A 14,131-nucleotide genomic window follows, 5' to 3' on the forward strand; every position below is an offset into this window, starting at 1 on the left:
TCAACAATGTTTTTTACCATTAATGTTACCATAAATCCTATTCCTCCAAATTCAAAATCCTTAAAGGATCTTGATTTCTTCTTTACTTTTTTTCATTACTTTCAACTTATTTCTAAATTATTGCCTAATTCTCTCTTCATACATCTTGAATCCAAACTCTTCTTTCCATTTCTGTTGCTTCGTTTTAATCATGCCATTGTTCTTTCCTGCCTAGATTACTGTGTTAACCTGTCTCATCTCTCTGTTTCCACTCTTGCCTCCTGTAACACATTCTCTACACAGCGGCAAAAGTGACCATCTATAAATGCTTCCCTTTGCTCTCAAAATACAGTTCAAAATCATTACTTTAACCTACAAGTTGTTCCTTGATCTGCTCCATGTTTATTTTTACATTATTTGGTATAAATTCTCCTCCCTGATATACAATGTTAAGGAGTATAAGTTTTCAGTTCCTCAAACATGCCAAATATGCAAATTAGCTTAGCATTCTAGAAGGCATGGCTTAAACTTCATGCTCACTCTGTAAAATATAACTGAGGAACATTGTACTCCTCGTGCCAGATGCATTATCTTCTATGGCAATGGCCACAGAATATACTTGGACAGATATTACCTGGAAATTGGCATGCATGTGTGAATGGTGGACTAATCTCAGATGACACTGGGTTTACTGGGTGAATAGGTTCATTAGGCTTCTGTACTCATCTCACTTGGGCCTTTAGTTATAGCACTTGAGAAGTGTTTCCAACCATGTTGTAACCAACTACCATCTGCTTCAAAATTACTTAAAATGCATTTTCTTGAAGCACAACCCCACAGAAATTCTTATTTAGTAGGTTTGGTTGTGGCCCTGGAAACTGCATTTTAACAAGACTTCAAGGAGTTTAGGTGAATTCTGGTGTTAAGACCTCTAACACAGAGGAAATCACCTTTCCAGGTATAATCTCGGCTCAGGATTGTAACTCAATGCACAGAGCCTTTATCACAACAAAACTAGGCAGAGTTGCACTTAACTATACTTTGCATCTTCTGGGACAGATAATATAGATGTGTCATCTGCTATTTTTAATATATGAGTAGATTTTACAGTTATGTTCTGAAACCAGAACTTAAAGAGAATATTTGTAATTGTGGATTTTGATACAACATTCAACATTCTTTCGATATATTTTGATACAACATTCAACATTCTTTTGATATATTTTGATACAGCATTCTTTACTAAAAGAATGAAGGACAGGAACAATCCCTTAGGCTGTTATAGGAACTGAATATTTGGAGAATCATAACATTCCGAATTGCAAAAGGAACAGTGAAATCATAGCAAGGTGAGTGTTTACTCTATGCATTAATTTTTTTATTCTTCTGTCAGCCACTTGACTGAGTCACTATTATTATGCCTATTTTATAGAGATTAAAAGACCACCACACAAAAATGTCGAATTTATTTAGTTATAATTGGTGGATTCTGAGACTTTGGACTTCAAACTTTAATTTTTTGTTGGGTCTTCTATTATCTGAGGGATCATTTTATCAAATACAGGACACGTTTGAGACTGCCCTGCTGTGAAAAAGCCAACTTTATCAGTATATTCTCTGTAAACTCCTTAACAGGACATCTCCCAACCACAGATCAGATACTTTCCCTTGAACAGGAAAGTTGTCAATTTGAAATGATATTACTGCTTTGAATTTGTTTTCCAAGTCTTATTGATCTATGAAATAAAGGCCTTAAAAATGTCAAATATCTGAGTCTATTAGACTAAAAGAAAGCCAAGAGAGGTTTTGGTCTTACCATGGTTGTCTGTACTTACAAAAGCCATATGAAGGAGAATTTAGGAGATTTGCCAAAGCTAAAGGCTAATAGGTGGATTAATTAAGAATTTAGTTCAAGTATGAACACATTTTGAAGAGATACAAACTATGGGCAAGAAAGTGAAAATTAGGTCAGAAATTATAGATACCCTGGCCACGGCCAGAAGTGTTTAAAAAAAGGTAAGCAGGATTCTGGAAAGAGGAAGTGGAGAAGCCTGATATGAAATAGGCAACTGGAAAGGTGAGGTGTGAAAAGTATTGGGTAGGTTAAAATGAGTATTTATGGGGCACCTGGGTGGCTCAGCTGCTTAAGCATCAGACTCTTGATATTGGCTCAGGTCATGATCTCATGATTCGTAAGACCAAGCCCTGTGTCAGGCTCTGCTCTGACGGCACAGAAACTACTTGGGATTGTCTCTGTCCCCTTCTCTTTCTTTCCTTCCCCCATTCACACTCACTAGTGCTCTCTCTTTCTCAAGTAAATAAATAAATAAATAAATAAACAAACAAACTTAAAAACAAACCGAATATTTGGAACAGTGGATTCTGCAATGTGCTCATGTTCTTTGGCTTTCCAACCAAGATTTGATGTCGAATTAAAGAGATAGGCTTTTTTTTTTTGATAAGAAACATTGGATTTTTACTCCATGATTCCTACAGAAATAACGTTATATTATTCAAGATTGCACAATATAAATTAGGAAGTAAAATAGGATACATACGTAATGCTAAGCCAGCCCATTAGGTTCCTTTAGTATCCACAAAACTTTCAAAATAAACAAGTTATTTTTTTTATGTTTACTTACTTTTGAGAGGGAGAGAGAGGGAAAGAGAGAGAAAGCAGGGGAAGGGCAGACAGAGAGGGAGACAGAGAATCTGAAGCAGGCTCCAGACTCTGTGCTGTCACCACAGAGCCAATGTGGGGGCTCGAGCCCATGAACCACAAGATCATGACCTGAGCCAAAATAGGATGCTTAACTGACTAAGCCACCCAGGTACCCCAGTAACTTAGTTGTGAATTACAAAGATTTACAACAACATGTAAGGACTAATTTTCTCAGCTCTAAGTTTTTGAGAGAAGTCAACTGAATTTAATTGGCATAACCATCTCTTCACAAGCAGACTTAAATTGTTTATTTGGATCAGAGTTAAAAATGATCAAGGGAAGAAGGAAACAGCAATTAATTTCAAAGTCCAGATTTTAGCCTTTTTAAAGCTGCACCAAGACAATTTAAGGATTATACTTCTAAACTGATAAATTGCCACAAACCAGAATTTAAGTCAGAGAATAAAACTAATTATCTTAAATTTTTAACTGACAGTTACCAAATTATCTTATATGGAAAAGTATTGAAATGCTTTTCTTAAACTTAAATTCAGAAATAGAGAGATTTTGAGAGTCACAGTTATGATGATGATGATGATGATGATGATGATGGCAACTGAGCAAATGAATAAAAACAAAGATGAAAAGGGTAAGAATTAGGCTTCTATATTTTTACAAAAGAAAATTTTGCCACATTCACTCCAAAATTGAATGCTTTAATGCGTAAATCTAGTATCTACTTTATTGTCACTACTTTAATGATCCTGTTGACTTCAGTGGTGAGTGAAATAGGACTATATTAGATCTCTGTGTTGAGTGACTAAAATATTTTTAAAGAACTTTAATTCAACACATAGTACAATGACAGCACTTGCTTCTTGCTTTTTGTTTTGTTTTGTTCTGTTTTTGTGCCCTTGAAAAGAACAATTTAAACAATAATCATATATCAGGGAGCCTGGCTGATGCAGTCAGAACATTCCACTACTGATCTCGGGATCAAGAGTTTGAGTCCCATGTTGGGTGTAGAAATTACTTAAAAATAAAAATTTTTATTTTATTTTTTTACTTAAAAATTTTTAATGTTTACTTTTGAGATAAAGAGAAAGAAAGTGGGGGAAAAACAGAGAGAGAGGGAGACACAGAATCCAAAGGAGGCTTCAGGCGTTTAGCTGTCAGCACAGAGCATGACACGGGACTCAAACTCATGAACCGCAAGATCATGAACCTGACCTGAAGTCAGATGCTCAACTGACTGAGCCACCTAGGCGGCTCAGTAGATGTTTATTTTAAAATATTGTATAGACAAAGATGATCATAACTTATTATGCTGTGCTGGATGTTTGCTCTTTGTCCCTCCACTTTATCTTACTTTGCTCTATGCCCTGAGGTATTGACTAGGATGAACTGTATTGGCATGCTTCCCAGACCCCTCACTTAAAGTTGGGTTATCCCAATGGGACCCATTGTAAAAAATTGGAGGGTGGTGGAAAAATGGGGTTGAAATATTGTTCTCTAGTATCCCTTTCTGCTGGGTTACTTTGGATTGGCCATATCTTTTACAAAGATCAGAAATTGTATTAAATGATGCTGTCCAAACAGCTTTCTCTGCAGCTTCTTATGACTGCTCTCTCTTATGTCTTCAGGGTTAGGTACAGCAGCTGTTCCCAGCAGCTGTTTTCTCTAAAGTGCTGTACCATGCCTTGTTGTTTTCCTTAACCCTCTAAATAATATCTTTACTAATCTCAGAAATCATCCAGTTTAAATATTGCATTTATTTTAACAAAGAAAATAGCAGCCGAAGAGAATATTAGTAGACTGGAATGTATATTTTAAGGACCTCCACAGCATGCTGCCCGTTCTGCAAAGGTTAAGAGAGAAACTATATGAAACAGAGATGAAATGCCATAGCATATACAAGAGAATGTTAACATATATCCAGATGAGTGCCAGAAGAATATAGTAGAAAGTTGAGAGGCTATAATTAAGTAGTGTTAGCTAAGGGCTTTACCCTCTGAATAAAAACACAGAAATTCCAAACAAAAGTCAAACAAAATGCACACATGAATACATTATGAGACTGAAGAGCAGCAAATACAAGATCCTAGATGAAAGAAAAAAACTATAGCAAAAATCAAGATTACCTACCAAGACTAACAGTTCACTTCTGAGTAGCAGTAGCAACTGATTCTATTCTTTTGAAGTCTGAATAAATGGTCTAATTATTTCAGAGACTAAATACAATTCAGTCTAATTTCTAATTTAGTCAATTTCTAATTTCAAAGACCAAATACATAGCAACCAATAAATATCCAAAGACATTACCTGTCAAGAACAAGCGAGAAATAAAGACAGTTTCAGACAAAATAATCATACTTCCAAGAGATGGTCACTAAAGGAACTTTTAAGGATGTCATTTCAGTAGAAGGAAATGATTCTGTAAGGAAGACCTGAAATACAAGAGGAAATGATAAACATTTGTATTCGGAGGAGAAGTCTTTTAAAAAGTCACTTGAACCATAAAAACTGCTAATAATACTACTACTACTACATGTAATGTTGAGTTTTTAGGAAAAATATTGTTATCGACATCATTATTGTAAGGTTTGAATGATGTAGGGTTTGCAAAAGTTTATGTTTTTACCTAACACAGTATTAAGTAAGAGTTTCCTTTCAGGATAAATATATTTGTTTTGTTCCCATATGTTTTATTTTTAGCTTGTCTTATAATTTATTTTCAACTTTATTTTTGGTACTGTATTCGTTTTCTTTTTTGGATTTCTCTGTGAGATATTTTAGTCCTGGATTGAAACCAATAGTTTAAGGACATAAATTTTGATTTCTTATGTTTAGGTGCATTCAAAATGATTGAAAATCATAATCAAATTGCTTTATATTGTGTTCAAATTCACAACATAGCCAAAAATTTAATCGTTTATAAGAAGGTTTTAAAAAACTGGTGATTGGGGGTGGGGGACACCTGGCTGTCTCAGTCAGTAGAGCATGTGACTCTTGATCTTTGGGTTGTAAGTCCAAGTCCCATGCTGGGTGTAGAGATTACTGAGAAAATAAAATCTTTAAAAGTGAAATAAATAAAAAATGGCAATCTGGGACACCAGTGCAACCAGAGAATTTTAGTTTGTTTTCATTCTAATTTTGTACTTGAATACCTTCAAATGGGGTGGGAATTCATTCCTTAGTTAACTACCATGTTCAGAATCCCCTCTTAGAATGTAAACTGGTGCAGTCACTCTGGAAAACAGTGTGGAGGTTCCTCAAAAAAATTAACAGTAGAATTCCCTTATGGCCCAGCAATAGCACTACTAGGGATTTGCCCAAGGGATACAGAAGTGCTGATGCATAGGGGCACATGTACCCCAATGTTCATAGCGGCACTTTCAACAATAGCCAAATCATGGAAAGAGCCTAAATGTCCATCACCTGATGAATGGATCAAGAAGATGTGGTGTGTATATATATATATATATACACACACACACAATGGAGTAGCAACGTGGATGGACCTCGAGGGTGTCATGCTAAGTGAAATAAGTCAGGCAGAGAAGGACAGATACCATATGTTTTCACTCATAAGTGGAACAGGAGAAACTTAACAGAGGACCATGGGGGAGGTGAAGGGGAAAAATAGCTGGAGAGAGGGAGGGAGGTAAATCATGCGGGACTCTTGAATACTGAGAACAAACTGAGCGCTGAAGGGGAAGGGGAGAGGGGAAGGGAGTTGATAGGCGTGGAAGAGGGCATTTGTGGGGAAGAGCACTGGATGTTATATGGAAACCAACTTGACAATAAACTCTAAAAGAAAAAATGAATAAATGTAAAAAAAAGAATCCCCTTTTATTTTATATCTATACATTTCATATATTTATGTTACTTGTCTAATACTTAAATATGTTTGAGTTCTTGATTAGTGACCACCAAGATGACAAGTATCTGAAATATGTTTATTCCAGCTTAAAAAATGGTGGAAATTCCATACACTTGCTTTCATTTGTTTAAGAAAGTCTAAGCATGTAACATTAATGCCAAGACTTATTTAGAACATGAATTTGCCATTTGTTGATGTAAAATCATGAACTAATTATTTAATCCCTCTGAGTCTGCTAACCATCTGTAAAATAAGTATAAGTATTACCCTGTTTCAACCGGCATGCTGTGTAGATTTCTGTTACCAGATTTCTGTTATTTCCCACCCCCTAAAATGAAATATAGCTGTTGTTATATAAGGAGCTTAGAAGTTGTCACTCACACCTAATAACAAGTAACAAACTAAACAAACTGAAAAAATCAACAACTCTTCGTAAATTCATCAGAAAAGAGAGGTCACAGGGCACAGCATTAGATGGAGAGACAAACAGGCAAATATGGACAATCACGACTTATCAGAGCAGAACCCTCTGTGGGAACCAGTGCCAGGATAGGAGAACCTGAACTGTAGTTGATGACTTGCTGCAGGCTCAGTGCAGACAAATGTGAGTTAAAGTCTCCAGGGGCACCCAGTCAGAGAGAAGCCCTACACTTTCACGAGTGTTACCTCTAGGAGCTTTACCCAATATTTAGAGTGTACACCTGAGAAAAATGCCTTCATGCTTCTGGTGAGGAGAGAGGAAAATGAACCATTTTAAAATATTCCTGATCATTCTGTTCTTAACAAAGCCTGCCCTCAAGAGAAAACAATCTTACCAGGACGTAACCTGCTGGGAAAGAACATCATGAGATAATGACTAAAATAAATAAAATTAATTAATTAATTAAATAATTAAATAGAAACTGGAAATTTAGGGCACCAGTCCAACCAGAGAATTTTAGTTTGTTTTTGCTCTAACTTTGTATTTGGACACTTTGTATTTAAATGGGGTGGGAATTAGTTAACTGCCATCTTAGGAAACCCCTTTTGTTTTCTATCTACTTTACCATCGATGTTATATGGGCACTGTAAGTGGGATCGTTATACGGAAAGTTTTAAACATAACATCAAAATGAAACACAGGCCATCTCTCTATATGAGACTAAGAGATACTAGTTCATATTTAACATTCAGACACTCTTGTTTTCCCTTTTCTAGAACTAATATCAGAGAGATTTTAATAGAGTTTTCTTTTCTTTTTTTAGCATTTATTTGTTTTGAGAGAGAGAAAGTGCTTGTGAGAGAGAGCAGGGGTATGGCAGAGAGAGAGAGAGTGTTTGTGTGTGTGTGAGAGAGAGAGAGAGAGAGAGAGAGAGAGAGAATCTCAAGCAGTCTTCACACTGTCAGTGCAGAGCCCTATGCAGGGCTCGATCCCATGAACCATGAGATCATGACCTGAACCAAAATCAAGAGTCAGCCACAACCAACTGAGCCACCCAGGTGCCCCTAGGTGATATAGTTCTTTTGTATTAAATTTAAGTTATTTTAATAATCAGCTTACTCTCAAATGTAATATCTCTTGAAACCAAAATTATCTTTTCTAATCAGTTTCCCCACTGCTGCTAATAAAGCGATAAGTACCCCATTAGACCTGACAGGTTGTCATCATCCTTAACCGAATCTATCTTTGTGAACAAATTCCCTGTTTTTCATAATTGTTCATTCATTTTCAATACCGCTGATCATCTCCGAGGTAAATACTGTTCATGGCTATCTTGGACTTTTTTGACCATTTTTTTGGTTTTTACAGACATACCTCATTTTATTGTACTTCACATATACTACATTTTTACAAATCAAAGGTTTGTGGCAACCCTGTCCAAAACAAGTCTATTAACGCCATTTTTTTTCCAACAGCATTTGCTCACTTGGTGTCTGCATCAAATTTTGGTAATTCTCACAATATTTCAAATTTTATTATTATTATTTATTATGGTGGCCTGTGATCAGTGATTATGACTCTGAAAACTCAGATGATGGTTAGTATATTTAGTATGAAAGTATTTTTAAATTAAACTATGAAGTGTATTTTAGGTATTATGCTATTGTGTACTTGAAAGACTTGTATAGTGTAAACATAATTTTATATGCACTGTACTTTTATGTGTTTCAAAAATATCTTTGATTTACTTTGTTGCAATATTTGCTTTATTGTGGTGGTATGGAACCAATTCTATAATATTTCTGAGGTATTCTTGTATATATATTACTTCTGTTCTGATTCAGTATGACTTGATTGAAGTATTAAAGCCTACTCGATATCATGACCACTAAAGAATAAAGCACACCCAGACAGAGGGATATGCTTGGGTGGAAATGAGCATTGGAACCCAGCCTTAGAGATGAATTCCTGAGGAGCAGCTGTCCTGTCCAAGCTTCACGTCCAGAGAAGCCTGATGCTCAACTAGAATTCTCCAAATGGTTATTATTACAACTTTAAATTTGGTAGATAGGGAATAGTGGGAACAAATCCAAGTTCTTAGGAAGCAGGCTAGTGATGGAAATGGTTTTTAAATATGTGTCCATATAGGGCAGAAAACTAACCAAGGCATTAGTAATATGAAAAAAAAATTTTGTTCTTGAGGAAGAAAATTGTCAGCATTGTTCCTTAATCAAATACACTTATTGTGATTGTATTTTCAAAGATTCCTAACAAAATACAGTTTCCTTTGCAACTAGAGGAGAATGTAGCTAAATATTGTCACCATTGAATAAGAAAAACAAATGTAAGAATAAGGATCACAAAATTAAATAGATTTGCAAGAGGAGATTTTACTTCAGATTCTCATTGGGGAAGTTTCTGATCTCAGCTAGAGTTGCTTTGGAAGGAATTTAATTATTGAGTGACGGAGACTAAGTCTTTGCTTAGGTAAGTTAAAAAATAGTCTATCAGAGACAGCTTTCTGTGTAACAGAAGTTATAGTACTACTTTGACTTTACACAACTCATCATCTATTAAAATGAAAATTTGGTGATGACTCTTGGCTTGATTGGTACAATCAAAATTGTGAGCCAACAATTAATACATGGCATTTGGGACACCTACTACATTATTAGTGTTATGCTATACATTATAGAACTATATACTTTGTTTTGAAAATTAATTTCTGTAACATTTTCAGTTTTGTTATAAAGTACTACAAACTGATTTAAAAAATCAGTTCCTACAAATAAGAATCATCTAGCTTAGAGAAGAGGTATATTAAAAGCAAGAGATAGCATGATACAGTAGAAAAATCATTGAAATTATGCATCAAAGAAACTGTGGCTTAAATCCTAGATTCTACTTACTAGGGGAATTTTTCTGGGTTGCATACTTAAAATCCCTTCTGAGTCTCAGAATTCATGCCTACAAACTGGGACAAATAGGATTCATAATGCTTATTTATGGGGTTGTTTACATAAGCAGAAATATTTTATTTAATGCTTTTTTTCAGAACTTCCAAAATATCTAAGGCATTTTGGCTTAAGAAATCCTCTAAAAAGCCAAATGTGGAACTCTTTGTAAATAGCTTTCTCTCTTCTATGGAGATGAAAGTAGATTTTTTTTTCAGAAAATCGCATATCAATTTGCAATCCCTGTCATAAAAACAAGCTTCACTCTGCACTGAAAGTGTATTGATAAGGTGAGCTGCTTTTCCCATCAGTTCTGCCTCTTTTCAAATGCTAGACTTGTGTAGCCAGCTTACTACTGGACGCCTCCAAGGATATCTCAAACTTAACCTGTCCAAACCAGAAAGGAAGCAGCTACTCCTTCAAACTGCTTCTCATAAGTGAATTGAACGAAGAAAATGCTCAGTTAACAACACCACTATCGACTTCATAATTTTAAGTCAGAACTTGGTAATCACCTTAGATTTATTCTCCCTTTCTCATACCATCTCCCTAGACAATCACCAAATCCTGCTGAATTTTAAATTTTTATTGGTCAAGGATTTCTTGAAATAATATTCCCTTGATCCCATTGCCACTCTAACACAGACCCCTTGAGAGTGTAAAACAACATAACAGGTGTTACTGCTTCTACTTATTTAGTTTCTCTTACCTCTCTATTGCCCTACTTCCAAACCATATTTTATATAACTTTCCAGAATGGAACATTTAATAATAATATATTACTTTCCTGCTTAAATTTTTTAAAAATTATTTTTATGTAATCTCTACACCCAATGTGGAACTCAAACTTATAATCCCGAGATCAAGAGTTGCATGCTCCACTGACTGGATTATTTATTTCTCCTTTTTTAAGTTTACTTATTTATTTTGAGACAGACAGAGACAGAGTGAGCAGGAGAAGGGCAGAGAGAAAGAGAGACAGAGAATGCCAAGCAGTCTCTACACTGCCAGTGCAGAGCCCGACATGGGGATTGAATTTATGAAACTGCAAGATTGTGACCTGAACCAAAACCAAGAGTCAGATGCTCAACCGACTGAGCCACCCAGGTGTCCATTGATTATGCATTTCTAAAGGATAATAAAAGGAGTTAAGAAAATATGAGTAACATATCCTTCTCACAAATGCATTTCTCAGCCTATTTCTGCAGAATGTGCACTCACTGTAGTAAACCCTGCAAACTCAAGCTTCCTGATAGAGCGGCTGCATTACAGTGGAAGACTGTTCTTGAAGACCATAGTTGTTTTTGTTCTACTGACAAACTTCAAGTGATTAGGAAAGAGCTAGGAGCTAACTAAATTTTTTTTAGTCTGCTTACAAACTTTTAACACAAACTAAAGTAACTTCAAGGAAAATTACTAGTGGCTACAGAAAGACTGATGTATATTTTTAGAGAAGAGAAGAGCGCAAAATAGCTGAATTGTAATTACTATTAGTATCATGTTTCAACTATTATAAACGTAGCAGGAAACTAAAACCTTATGAAATAATACACAACTCAAGAATAAATTAAAAGAGTAAAATAAATACTGAATTGTTACCTTGAAAAGATCATTGCAATTATAAGCATACACACTGAGAAAAATTAGCAAAGGCATTCAATTACTCTCACATATGCTTCGAAAATCTTTGCAAATGGGTGAGGTATTCATTATTTTTCTTTAAAAAAAAGTCCATGTAATTTAGTGAAGTACTAACATTACATATTGAATAAAAGTTTTCTTTAGAATATGATACTCAAATGAAAGATTCGTTTGCAAAACTTGTTCTACAAGTGATTTAGAATTATAAAGGCATAACTGTCATAGGTCAGTTCTATTAATGATGTCAACTGAGTTTTTAAATTGTTTGGGAATGATATAAGCTTCTTTACCTTGCTTAACTGAAATTCTTACACACATATATCATGGAGTAAAATCATATATTGATGTATTACAGTGTAACTTAGTGGTCACGAACTCCTTTAGCTCTTGTTTGGGAAACTCTTTATCTCTCCTATTTTGAATGACTGTATTACAGTGTAATTCAAAACAATACCGGTTCAAAACGGTGAAGTTAACTATGAAAGGGATTATATAGTTTCAAATTCTACTGCACTATATGTCAAGTTTTATCTTTTACTTTAAATTGAAACTAATGTATACAGTATTACAGTGCAATAGCAGCAAATAAGAAAGCACTCTTAAAAATTGTATATATACAATACAAAATGTGTATGTATATATATGCATGTTCAAGGTAGAATCTATGAAATAAACCATAAAGGAGAAACTACAGATATGGATAGAAAACGTCAATAGGAGAGAAAATGTCAGTCATTAAGAGTCAATCTTGAGGGAGCCTGGGTGACTCAGCGGTTAAGCGTCCAACTCTTGGTTTCAGTTTAGGTCATGATCTTCAGTTCATGGGATCAAGCCCTGGTCAGGCTCTGTGCTGACAGTGAGGAGCCTGCTAAGGATGCGCTCTCTCTCTCTCTCTCTCTCTCTCTCTCTCTCTCTCTCTCTCTCTCTCTCCCCCGCCCCCCTGCCTCTCCCCTGCTGGTGCTTTCTCTCCCAAAATAAATAAATAAACTTAAAAAGAGAATCAACTTGTAATTTCAAAATCTGATTAATGTCCATTTCAAACAGGAAGAACACATAAGAATAGAGTTGAATAAATTGTTAAAGGAATAATACAAAAACAATTCCTAAAAGTGAGATGCGGGAATCTCTAAGTTTAGAAGGCCAGGTGAGTGTCCGTACAATTAATGAAAACAGTGACATGCACCAGAGAATTACATTGTGAAATTTTAGAATATTGCTGATTTTAAAAAGCACCTAAAAGCTCTTAAAAGCAGCCAAGAATAAAGGAAGAAAGCAAGCAAGGAGAAACACATCACACCAACAGGAAGGGGGATGGGGCACAAATGGGAAGAGAGGAAAAAGAAAAGATAACTCAGGTTAGTTGCGAATTGTAGAATAGATTGGTGTTTAGCATTCAGATATGATTTGTTAAATTTTAAGCAGACACTGACGAGGCTAAAACTTAACATAGACTCGACACTGAAAATCAAGGTGTAGACTCTTAAAATAGTCTTCCCAGACCAAATAATGTGGGAGTAGTTTTGTTACATAGCAATCTGTTTCACATACTTGTTCAAATAAATAGCCAATCCATCAAAAGTAATCACACATACAAGAAGGAAATCTATGTAGGAAAGTGTAATAAGTGAACTATTACAATATAAATTGAGGTACTAAGCAATTCTTAGTTCTAAAATACATATATTAGAGCCCCCCCAAAATCAGATAGTGGATTAATAGAAGTTTTTGTATGATAGTTACTATTAATAGAGATTTTGTATAGTAATCACCATGCCAATATGTTCATCATTTGTTTAGGCAAATGTCCGGGTTCGAATAATTTCTTTGCAAAAGATTTTGGGAGATTTGTGATTGCAGAGAATTGCTCCTAATCTCTGGCTGAGGATGCTGTCTGTACTATTCATGTCATGAAACACGGCATAAAGTGCTTTCGGAACAAGGAGAGATAGAGCTTAGCAATCAAAAGTTCTTTTTTTCTATAAATGTTCCCCTAGATTGCTTACCTAACCCCAACATGATGTGGAAACACCTGAACACTCTCAATGTAGTTTTAATCTGTTAGCTGTTTGAAAACGTGCTTTGTGAGATTAGAAGAATTCCATTTTCTTCTTAAAAAGCCAAAAGCGAAATTACTTCTCTATGACAAACTTCTATGTTATCACATAACATTATCCAGAAGTAATTCCATTTTAAAAACACTGTTTTTGGCTAGAACTTTATTTCCTTTATTGTAACATGGATTATAATTTGAAGTGAAACAAATACTTCAATTCTGATTAAAAAGAATCCATTTGTATCTAGAAATTTATTTTGCTATTAAACATACAAATCCACACACTTTGGTAAATAATCCAATGGGAATAACATAACCAACACTTAAAGATCAATTATGAAAAGTCATTATATTGTTTTTCCTCTATATATTTTTCTTTATGTTTTTAGATATTTTTCTTTAAAAATTTTTATGTGTATTTATTTTTGAGACAGAGAGAGTGAGAGAAAGAGAGAGAAACATGAGTGGGGCAGGGGCAGAGAGAGAGAGAGATGGAGACACAGGATCTGAAGCAGGCTCCAGGCTCTGAGCTGTCAGC

This window comes from Suricata suricatta, chromosome 10 (assembly GCF_006229205.1).
Source record: "Suricata suricatta isolate VVHF042 chromosome 10, meerkat_22Aug2017_6uvM2_HiC, whole genome shotgun sequence".
NCBI lineage: Eukaryota > Metazoa > Chordata > Mammalia > Carnivora > Herpestidae > Suricata > Suricata suricatta.